The 12195-nt window shown below is 44.4% G+C and overlaps 1 long non-coding RNA gene across 1 annotated transcript in view; it reads left to right on the top strand.

Annotated features, from left to right (window-relative positions):
• LOC126079861 (uncharacterized) overlaps positions 1 to 12195 on the top strand; it is a 92664-nt gene continuing 80469 nt past the window's right edge. Inside the window, exon 1 of the long non-coding RNA XR_007518256.1 lies at positions 1 to 109. This is a non-coding gene — a long non-coding RNA (uncharacterized LOC126079861). The remainder of the gene's footprint in view (positions 110 to 12195) is intronic.

Below are 12195 nucleotides of genomic sequence, written 5' to 3'. Positions count from 1 at the left end.
CTATTACCTAATTCAGGAGCTGTTCAGCCTCTGAAAGTCCAGAAAACACCCACCCAAGTGACCTGCGTGGACTCAGGCACGTGTGGAACGGTGGACTAGAACAAAAGACGTGAGTATCATCTTCACCCGTCTCTCCAAGCCTCAATTTCCCCTTGTGTGAAATGATAGCATTAGATTAGATGAGAGTAGTTTTCAAGCCAAAAAGTCTAGTTTCTGTTCTCCTTCCTCACTTGGGTGGTTTGGTTTTCCAGGCAGTGGGGGGTAGTTTGAAAGCTACTGAACCAGGCCCTCTCTAAGGTTCCTTCCGGCCCTTGAGTTTTCTGATGTGCACTTGATTCCTTTAGTCACTTATGGTCCAGTTGGCATAGATAAACTCAAAGCCAAGGGAAAAGAAGGGTAACCAAGCATACCATCTTCAGCCCTTCTCAGGAAACTAAAAATAAATTAAATAAAACGAAGAGTGCAAGGGGGAAGAGAGGGGAGGAGAGGAAAAAATGCTGCCATTTCACGTCCCATGGTCCTCATATTCATGAAGCAATTGCTGATTTCCCTGCTGCTTGTACCCATCTTGGTGTGAAATTTGATTTTACTGACTTTTAAATTTCCTTTCAAGAATGGAAATATTGTTTTTCTTAGAAATACTTGACCTTTGTGGGGAAAAAATTCAAATTACGATAAAGCAAAAAGTTCTCCCTAATTCCCCTTCCCAGAGATACCTTTGTTAACAGTTCGGTGTATAGCCTTCCAGCCGTTTCATTTATTTATGGCTATATTAGTGGGGTCATACAACACTCAGTGGACTCTGGTTTTTTTTGTTTTTTTTTTTTTTCAGTTTGAAATATATCATGAACCTCTTCCATATCTGTGCACACAGTTTTGCAGTATAGTCTTGTAGCTGGAATTATGGACTCTATAAAGTCAGGCTTCCTGAGTTCAAATCTACCACCTAATAGCTCTGAGACTTTGGAGAAGTTACTTAGCCTATCTATGCATCGGTTTCCTCATTTGTAATAGAAGACATTTATAGTGGGCTATGCTTTTTATTGGAGTCCCTGGGTGGTACAGTTAACATGCTTGGCTGCTATCCAAAAGATCGGAGGTTCTCATCCACCCAGAAGTGCCTCAGAAGAAAAGCCTGGAAGTCAGCCATTAAAAAACCCTGTGGAGCACAGTTCTACTCTGACACACATGGGGTCGCCATGAATCGGAATCATGTCCACAGCAACTGATGCTTTAGGGAGAAAGGCCTGGTGATCTACTTCCAAAAACAGCCAATGAATACCCTGTGGATTGTAGTGGTCTGATCCACAACCCATCATGGGAATGGTGCAAACTGGGCAGCATTTCATTTTGTTTTGCATGGGGTCACCATGAGTCAGGAGCCAACTCACCAACAACGAAAAGAAAAAGAGAAGAGGGTGTATTAGGCACCATTTTAGGCTTTGAGGATGCAGTGGGGAAAGAGACAGATAAGGTTTCCTGCCTCAGTGGTGCTAATCCTCAGGGGTGGAGGCAGACAATTAACAAGTTCTAGAAAAGGTCTTGAAGGACACTTAAGGTCTACAATGAACATCTTTGTCCATTTGTCCTATTAATGTCTTAGATAAATTTTTTAGAAAAAGAATTGCAGCACCATGGGTTTTTTTTATTGTTATATGACCAACCTGCCCTCCAGAAAGGTTGTACCAATTTACACTGTCTAAGTGAAGGAGAAGGCAGATTTCCCTACACTACAGCAGACTTGGGGTATCATTATTCTTTTTAATTGTTGCCAATTTAATCAGTAAAAATTGGCATCCCACAGATGTTTTAATTTGCATTTTTGGTTATTAATAAGGTTCAGATTTTTTTTATATCATGTATATGATTCTATGTAATATGCGTAGACCGTTTGAATCTCAATTTGAATTTATTTTTCTGTGCATTATCAGTTTATGTCCTTGGTTTTTCTACAGGGTGTTTTTTTTTATTATTATTTTGTTCAAGATATTAATTAATGTTGCTATTGAGAGTATTAACCCTTTATCAAATTAGTTTTTCTTTGTCATTTATCTTTTAACTTTATTTAGCCTTTTGATTATAAATCTAACTGCAGGGAAAATAGATGAATTAAACTTCTGTAGGGTCGCTATGAGTTGGAATAGACTCGATGGCAGTGGGTTTTTTTTTCTTTTGGTTAATGTTTGAATGAGGAGCCCTGGTGGCACAGTGGTTAAGTGCTCAGGTGCTAACCGAAAGGTTGGCAGTTCAAACACCATAGTGGCTCCAAGGGAGAAAGATGTGGCAGTTTGCTTCCGTAAAGATTTACAGCCTTGGAAATGCTTTAGGGCAGTTCTGCTCTGTACTATAGGGTCACTGTGAGCTGGAATTGACTCCACGACAATGGGTTGATTTTCTGGAATGTTTGGATTGTGCAAATGGACACTTTTTTCTTGAGACTTCTAGTTGCTGCCTAGAAATAAAAAAGAACAGGAGAGAGGAGCATAAAGATAGGAGATTGCAGGGGGTGGGGGTCAGGCAGCTGCGAGGAATACCATCCCCTCAGCCTACCTCATCCCACCCCATCTCTGGCAAGCTCAGCTCTGAGATAAATGGCCTGGCCCCCACAGGCCAGCCCAGCCCTTGTGGCTGGGTGCCAGCCCTCAGTTCCCTGGGGTGAATCCTCCAGGACCTTGTGTCCTAGCCTTCATGATTTCCTGTCTGGAGGTGAAAAAGCAGCTAGAGCAGTGGCCCTAGAGCTCTGCCAGCCCCAGGTATTGGCCTGGAATTTCCCATTAGATCCCGTGCTCAATTTCACAGAGGTAATTTCTAGGGATGAGTTGGACTCATGTGGCCATACTGGGTTCCAAGAACTAACCCAATGAGAAGAGCCAAGGATATCTGAGGAAGGGGGAATGGTTAGGAAATAAAGGGTTAGAATTCATTATTAGGATGAAATTGGGAGCCAGAGTTGGGGAGATTGGGCTAGGGAGTCAGGAGTAGGCATTTAGAATGCCAAGCAGAATTGGTGGCTTAGGGACCAGTTATGATTGCGGAAAAGGCTTAGATGCCTGTGATGGGGTTGAGAGATTAAGGCTGGTGTCTTAGTTTGGGTTTCCCCAAAGGCTGACCCTAAGACAAGAATTGGGAGGTGCAGAGAACATTGCAGGGCGGCAAGGTGGCCAATGAAGGGTGTGTCATCAAACCACATATCACTGGGAGCCATTGGTGCTCAGTCCTGTGGGGAACTCTGAGAAAAGTATAAAATCACACCTTAAAGTTATGTTACCTGAGGGGGTAGGAGCCTGGGCATTGATACACCCAGCTCTGTCAATAGTTGTGGGCAACTATTAACAATAGTTGTGGGCAACTATTAACAATAGTTGTTAATTCTCCAGCACTCTGAGCCTGCCTTCTGCAGGCAGAACAGCCTTTTCTAGCTTCAGAGAAGGCCCTCCCGCAAAGGGACGCAGGTATTGGCAATCCGAAATTGATGGGATCACTCCGAAGTGGTAAAGCCCAAGGGATACAAGATGGATAGAGACAGGATACAGTGTCTTCTAGACAATGTATGTGTGCAGGTTTGGGAGGTGTGGTATTTGCTAAAATTCCCCAAGGGGTTCTTCCTAAGCTGTGATTAATAAAGTAAGGCTAGCTGCCTTCTAATTAGGAGTTGGGAGCAGAGTTAAGGTTACATGCAATTGGAATTATGAAGTTAGGGTTCTAGTAAGGGCACTAAAGAGGGTGACTCAGAGAAGCTATTCATCCCGGCCCAAGTTACACAACTAGTAGGCGGGGAGTCAGGGCAGGATGCGGGCCTGGTCTGTGTTGCTCCAAAGCCCATCAAAAGGACAAAGTGCAGTATGGCCTGGTGTAGGGAGGGAGGAGCCCACCAGATCCTTGCCGCCTGCGGCTTCTTCCCTGGCAGCCAGGGAGCAGGGCTAGGAGGAGGCTGTGCAGCTACCATCTGTTCTCTTGGCTCCACTGCCTGGCAACTGCCCACCCATGTCTGCTCTCTGCTCCAGAGGAGGACACGTTCCTCCTCGGCCCATCAGGCAGGACGAGGAGCCATGCCCTCGCCAGGGCTTCACCACATGATGGATTCAATGATTATGACTTTCTGATGTGGGGGCTGCTCAGTCATGTAGCAGACTTGATTCCATCTGGTGTACATTTCTTGAAAGAGCTACTGGAAGGAAAATCTGCCTACTGCTCAGGTTGGTGGGACCGTGTGCGTATGTGCTTGTGTGGACATGTGTACACCCTTGGTATGGTGTGTACCCAGGTATGAACCTGGGCGTGTATATGCACACATTCAGGTATGGACATGAACGTTGGAAGTTCGAAACCATTGTGGTTCCATTTCCTTCTCAGATAACATTTCCTTCTCAGCGATCATTTTGCAAATACGTCATTAGTGAATAATAATGCTACTGGTTTTTGAGTACATGCCACTTACCAGTAACTGTAGTGGGTGCTTTATGCACATTACCTGGTTATTGTATTTAACATAAATCTTACATTGACCATGCAAGAGAACTTTTATCTTCTCTGTCTTACCAAAGAGGAAACAGGTTCCCAGAAGCTACATTTGTAAATGGCAGATCAGGATTTGAGACCCTTTCTCTATGATTCCGCGTTGCATGATATTTAATTTTCATCCCTCCCCTCCCCCAAATCTTCTCAGAATAAGAATGAACAAACTACTGCTACAGACAACGACATGGATAAATCACACAAAATAATGTTGAGCAAGAAGCCAGACACAAAAGAATATCTGCTGCATTATTCCGTTTATATAAAGTTTAAAAACAGGCAGAATTAATCTATTGTGTTAAGGGTCAGGAGAATGGTTACCCTTGCAGGAGGCAGAAATGCCTGGGGAGGGGCACTAGGGGGGCCTCTGGGAGGCTGTTAATATTTTATTTCTTGATCTGGGTGCTTATTACACAGATGGCTTTCATTTGTGTGAATTCATCAGGCTCTGTATGTATGTATTAGGTGTTCATTTTTCTTTATGAATGTTATACCTCAATAAAAAATTCAAAATGAAAAAAAAAAATCTTGCCAGAGGCTGTAAAAGATTCAGAGAAAGGAAGTACCACAAAGCCTGCTATTGGGGAGATCCTGGTTTAATTAGGGTGACACAGTCTCAGCCTCAAGAAGCTTCCACGCTACAAAGTAGGGGAAGAGTGTTGAGGGTAGTGGACTCCAAGCCAAGTGCTTCAGAGGAGCTGAAGAAGTGGAGTGGAAGAGACCAAAGGGAGTTAAGATGGTACAGAGTCTAAACACCAAGTCACAAGAGAAGCCACCAGAAGTGGTTGACATATAATGGCCAAGAGAAGTTCGCAGCCTTTGGAACCCAGCAGGCCTGGGTTGACAGCCCAGCTCCATCCTCTACTAGCTGTTGGACCTAGAGAGGGCTATATAACCTCTCGGAGCCTTGGTTACCTCCTCTGTGCAATGGGGTCATTAACACCAAAGACTGCTATGAGGATTAAATGAGATGACATAGTTCAAACACCTGGCACATAGCATGGTACAAGGCTGGCATTTAGTTAAAGGTATGTTTTTGAAGGAGGAAAAAAAAAGATGCTCTGGAATCTGAGCCCTCCCTCAAATATCAGAGGGGCTGGCGAAGGGAAGATGCCTCATTTATTTTGAGGAGCTTGTGTCCAGAACAAAGTAATTTATTGCCTATGGGGTAGGGCCTGGTTTATGATAGGCAGGAAGGTGCAAGAATGGTGGTGGCAGCTGGAACTGACTGATCTACTCTGCAATGGAAGTGCCCTGGGAGACATCCAAGGAAAGGGATCCAGGAAAAGGATCCAGGCTGGAGGAGGTGTGGGGAGAGGCTTCCAAGTTGGCACCACAGCCGTAGAGGGACTTTTGAGGAGAATAGTCTAATTAATGGGGGTTTATGAAGCTGTAAACAAAATGTTTACTTGGGAATTTACAGGCGGAGCCCTGGTGGGCCAGTGGTCAAGGACTCAGCTGTTAACCAAAAGGTCAGCAATTCAAACCCACCAGCTATTCCACGGAAGAAAGACGTGGCAGTCTGCTTCCATAAAGATTATAGCCTCGGAAAACCTATGGGGCAGTTCTACTCTGTCCTACAGGGTCATTATGAGTCGGAATTGCCCTGATGGCAATCAGTGGGTTATGGGTGCTATGAGCTAGGAGTTTTTCCCTACAAAATCATTTGGAGTCTACCCCTCAAATTTTTCCCCATAAAATACAGACACTGATAGAATTTGTTTTGAAAACTGGTGAAGGGACCAAGCTTGGCCAGACTGAGAGAGCATCAGCCCTCTAAAGGCACAGCTGACAGATGAGTTCCTAAGGAAGAATTTTATGACTCATCTCCTAACTCAAATGCCAACTACCCCAAGCAGCTTCCTTCCCTAATTCTCCACTTAAAACTCTGCACTTTCTCTTTCATGCTCCCTTAGCAGACTGTACGTGCTGTGGGGCCCATGGGACATTCTGCCAGGGGTAGGAGAGAGCCTTGCACCAGTTACTTTTCTGCTTATATCAGAAAACCCAAACAAACAGTGACAAACACGACAGAAGCTTATTTCAGTTTCATATAAAAGAAATCCATAAAAACTCTGTGCTTCAAAAGATAGCATCAAAAAGAAAGAAAGAAAAGACAGCTGCAAGCTGGGAGAAAAGATCTGCAAATCATACAGCTGATAAAGGAGTTGTATACAAAACATATAAAGAACTCTTGGAACACCATAATAAAAATATAAACAATCCAATTTAAAAATGGACAAAAGACTTGAATAGGCATTTCATCAAAGAAGATATATGAATAGCTAATAAGCACACAAAAAGATGCTCAACATCATTAGTTATTAGTCAAATCAAAACCACAATGAGATACCAGTTCACACCCATAAAATGACTAATTAAAAAGACAGGCAACAACAAGTGTTGGCAAGGACGTGGAAAAACTGGAAAGCTCATATATTGCCAGTAGAAATGTGAAATGGTGCAGCCACTTTGGAAAACAATTTGGCAGCTTCTCAATAGTTTAAACATAAATTTACTGTAACCAAAAAAAGAAAAAATGCCCATTGCCAACAAGTCGATTCCAACTCAAAGGGACCCTTTGAGACAGAGTAGAACTGCCTATAGGGTTTTCTAGGCTGTAAATCTTTACAGAAGCAGACTGCCACATTTTTCTCCCGCAGAGCACCTCGTAGATTCGAACTACCGGCCTTTTGGTTAGCAGCCAAGCGCTTTAACCACTGTGCCACCAACGTAGCAATTCCACTCCTACGTATCTACCCAAGAGAAACAAAAATGTATGTCCACACAAAAACTTGCGTGTAAAAGTTCATAGCAATATTATTCATAATAGCCCAAAAGTGGAAACAACCCAGATATTCATTAACTGGTATACTGGGTTGGCTAGTGTCTCCCAGAAATTCATGTCCTTCCCAGAACCTCAGAATGTGACCTTATTTGGAAATAGGGTTGTTGCAGATGTAAATTAGTGAAGATGAGGTCATACTGGGGTAGGGCGTGTTCTTCATATGGCTGGTGTCCTTATAAGAGGAGGAGAAGGGTCACAGACACAGGGAAGACAGCCATGTGAAGAGGGAGGCAGAGACTGGAGTCAAGCTGCCACAAGTTAGGCAACACCAAAGATTGCTGGCAGCCACCAGAAGCTATGAAGAAGCAAAGAAAATCCTCTCCTAGAGCATTGAGAGAGCACACGGTCCTGCTGACGCATTACTTTCAAACTACTATCCTCTGCACACATAGGGTCGCCATGAGTCAGAACCAAATCGACAGTAGCTAAGAACAGCAACCTTCAGAACTGTGAGAGAATACATTTCTGTGGTCTTAAGCTACCCAGTTTGTGGTACTTTTTTACAGCAGCCCTAGGAAATTAATAGAACTGATGTACTGATCAAATAATAACCAAAAACCAAACCCACTTCTGTCGAGTCAACTCTGACTCATACTTACCCAATAGAACAGAGTAGAAATGCCCCATAGGGTTTCCTAGGCTGTAAATCTTTACAGAAGCAGACTGCCGCATTTGTCTCCCGTGAAGCAGCTGCTGGGTTTGAACCGCCAACCTTTCAGTTAGCGGCCTAGCATTTTAACCACTGTGTCACCAGGGCTCCTTTACATGAGAGTACTTTTTCAGCAAAAAAAGAAAAAAGCAGTGATATATGCTATGACATAGGTGAATCTCAAAAACACTATGTTCAGTGAAAGACGCAAATGACCACATATTGTATGATTCCATTTGTCCAGAAAGGGCAAATCCGTAGAGGCAGAAAGTAGATTAGTAGTTGCCAGGGCTGAAGGGTGGTAGGATGGGAGTGACTGCACGTGGGCATGAGGATGGCGGTGATGGTTGCACAACTCTGTAAATTTACTGATTTACTCCTATTCGTCTGGCTTATTTTTTGTTTTATTGAAGGATAGCGACATACAAAAAAAGTATACAAAGCTTAAGTGTACAGCTTGATTTATACACATACACACACACACACACCCCTCTGTAACCACCACCCAGATAGAGAGAGTGAACATTTCCAACACCTCAGAAGGCCCTTTCCTATCATCATCCCCAGGCACCCCTCAAAGGTAACCACTACTCTGATCTCTATCACCATGGGTGAGTGTTGCCCATTCTTAGGACAGTCCTACCAGATAGCAGACATTCAGTGGGTGTTAATCACTCCTCTCCCATGACTCTTAATGTTTGCCCTAAGCTCCTTGGCTACTGTTTTCTTATTGCAATGCTCTGCCCACACTAGCCGCTACCTCTCTTTCTTCATCCCCTCAAAATGCTACTACCACATGACAGTGTTGATTTTTACTGAAGATTTGGGGTCACTTGAGGGTAATTACAACACAGGGCAGGAAACAACTTAAAATTCCTTGTTAGGCATCACAATTCCTAGAACTCTACTGGCCTCTTTCCCACCATGTGGTTGTCCACCCTGTCCCCAGTGAGGATCACAAACTTTAAATCCTACCCAAACCAAACCTGTTGCCATTGAGCTGGTGCTGACTCCTGGCGGGTGACCCCACGTGTGTCAGAATAGAACTGTGCTCCATAAGGTTTTCAGTGGTTGTAATATTATGGAAGTAGATCACCAGGCCTTTCTTCTGAGGCACCTTCAGGTAGATTTGAACCACCAACCCTCTGATTGGTTAAAAAACAAAACAAATCCATCGCCATTGAGTCGATTCTGACTCATAACAACCCTACAGGACAAGGTAGAGCTGCCCTATAGGGTTTCTAAGGGGTGGCTGGTGGTTAGCAGCCAATCTCTTAAGCTGTGCACCACCAGGGTTAGTAGTCAAGTGCAAACCATTTGCATCGTTCAGGGATCTACCACTCCTACAAGGGACTGGAAAGTAGCATGCATGGGTGAAGTGGACTGAGTATAAGTAGGCACTGTGGTGAACTGCAGGGTAGAGGCCCCATGAAGACAGTGCAGTCATATCCAGCTCCAACCCAATGTTTCTAATGCAGGAAGAGGAACGTGTTTTCGAAGAAGTGGCCGACATTCAGCCAGTTTGCACTATCATCTCCCCTTGCCGGGCTTTCTACTCCTCCTACTTTTTTATGCAAAGCAATTTAGTCCTTCCTTAGCCTGTTGTTGTTGTTGGATTCTGACTTATGGCGATCCCATGTGTTGCAGAGTAGAACTGCTCCACCTTTTGGAAGCGGATCACCAGGCCTGTCTTCTGAGGCGCCTCTGGATGGGTTTGAACTGCCAACCTTTCAGCTAGTAGTTGAGCACTTAATCATTTGTGTCACCCTACTTTATTACACATAGCAATTCAGTTCCTCCTTAGCCTAGGCCTCCCCATCTAACCTGGGTCTACAACATCTCTTTCCCACTAAAAATGCCTATCAAGACTCGTCAAGGTGTTCTTCTAAATGAAAGAACCATCTGCTCAGGAGGTAGAAGGCACTACATCAAACTTTTATAAAATTACCACCTTTGTTTTGCCTGCTATAGTCCCATTTTGGAGATGAAGAAACTGAGACCCAGAGAGGTTAAATAACTTGCCCTGATCACAAAGCTCTTAACTGGTGAAACTGGAAGTTGAACCCTGACACCAGAATCCATGAAGGTGGCTTGTCCATTCCTGTAGCCCCACAACTTCGCAAAGTGCCAGAGCATATATTCAGAGCTCAATTAATTCATGTTGTATTTGAATAGAATTAAAGGATGGTTTTGGGTTTTTTGGGGGGGGCGGTTACAGATGGTGATGTGTTTTGAAAAGTGTTCAGTCAGCTCTGTTGCACATAAGAAAACAACAGACATACAAGACAACATACATACAAAAACCCCTATCTAACAAAATTTTTGAAATTCCCAAAGAGATTGTTATAAATTTCCCAGATTGTTAAACATACAGTGTTACAGATATAACTTTGTGAAGCTCGATGTTCAAAGAAAGGGCTCTTAAAAACACTAATCCTAACCTTAACACTCAAGCTAAACCTAAGGATAAACTTCACTCTAAAACTAACTCTAACAATAAACCTAAATAAACAAACAAAAGGATGGTTTCAGGGAGGAAGGCATCCTAGGCCTGTGAGGAAAACTGAAGAGGAGAAAGGACAAATTGTTTAGGGAGTTGGTGGAAGGCAGTGAAGTGAGAGGGGCTGGGCCGGTACCCCCTGGCTTCCTGGAGTGGGTGGTCCCTCGATGGTTCCTCCCGCCTCCTGTCCAGCCTGTGAGGGAGGCTGGTGCTCTGGGCAGAAGCTGCTGCCATCATTCATTAAAGCCTGGCAGCCTGAGGAAGCTCAAGGCCTATCCTGTAGGACACTTTCAATCAACTTCAGTTCAATTTATTCCCTCTAAATGACTCTGAAATGTAAATAAAATTAAATTAATGCTACTGTATTTGTCTCTGGTTAGGGCTATAATGGGCTGCAGTGATGCTGCCCCTGAGATCAGCTGTGGGGAGAGATATGCCGACAATGGCAGTATGGCCAGCTTTGTGCCCTCCACCCCCCAGATAACTGCCCCCTCTTTCTTCCCTGCTCTGGAAAGACAGGCTACACAGTCCAGGTTCATTAATATGGGATGGGGTGGGGTGTTTTCATGTCACTCCTCCCCTGCTTCTTTCACCCCAGGTAAAGTCAGCCCAGTTAACCCAGCCTAACTCCTCTCCACAGGCACTCCCACCCCCACTGACCCTCATCCTCCTCAGCTCACACATTTTTGGAGCTTTAGAACAAGGCAGAATGGATGTTTCCTTTGCCCCCCAAGTCAAGAGCATATACCTCAGGAGGCCACTCTGTGGATTGGACAGCTCAGAGGCAAATGGCTCCCTCACCAGGGCTTGCTCCCCGGATCCACTGACTCCAAACCTCCGCTCCCCAAAATGAGCTCTGTACAGGGTTTCTCAGCCTCGGCATTCTTGACATTCTGGGCTAGATACTTCTTTGTTGTAAGGAAGGGCTGCCCTATGTACTGTAGGTCATTTAACAACATCCCTGACATCTATCCACTAGATAACAGTAGCACCTCCCCAGCAATTGTGACAACCAAAAATGTCTCTAGACATTGCCAAATCCAAATGTCCCCTGTTGTTGTTGTTAGTTGCTGTTCAGTTGATTCCAACTCATGGCAACCCCATGTGTACAGAGTAGAACTGCCCCATAGGGTTTTCAAGGCTGTGACTTTTCAGAAGCAGATTGCCAGGCTTGTTTTCCCAGGAGCCTGTGGGTGGGTTCAAACAGCTAACCTTTCGGCCAGTAGTTGAGGGCTTAACCATTTGCTCTACCCCCTACCTCCGCCCCCGAAAAAAAAAACAAGAAACACCAAACCCCTTGCCATCGAGTTGATTCCGACTCATAGCGACCCTATAGGACAAAGCAAAACTGTCCTGTAGAGTTTCCAAGGAGCACCTGGTGGATTCAAACTGTCAACCTTTTGGTTAGCAGCCATAGTACTTAACCACTACACCACCAGGGTTTTCTTGCTCTACCCAAGCTACCTAAATGTCCCCTTGGAGGCAAAATCACCTCTTGTTGAGAACCACTGCCCTGGGGGTGGGGGGGCTGGAGTGACCAGAGAAGGAAGTGAGCATGAGGGAGAAGTGGTAGACTACAGAATCCTACAACCCACACGTGTCTTAGCACTCTCTACCAGTCTCATCTATCCAACCACCAATATAATTTCTTAAAATGCATTATCATTGTTCTAACAAAAGTAT

This window comes from Elephas maximus, chromosome 1 (genome assembly GCF_024166365.1).
Source record: "Elephas maximus indicus isolate mEleMax1 chromosome 1, mEleMax1 primary haplotype, whole genome shotgun sequence".
Classification (NCBI taxonomy): domain Eukaryota; kingdom Metazoa; phylum Chordata; class Mammalia; order Proboscidea; family Elephantidae; genus Elephas; species Elephas maximus.
This window is presented reverse-complemented; position numbering and strand designations above follow the sequence as displayed.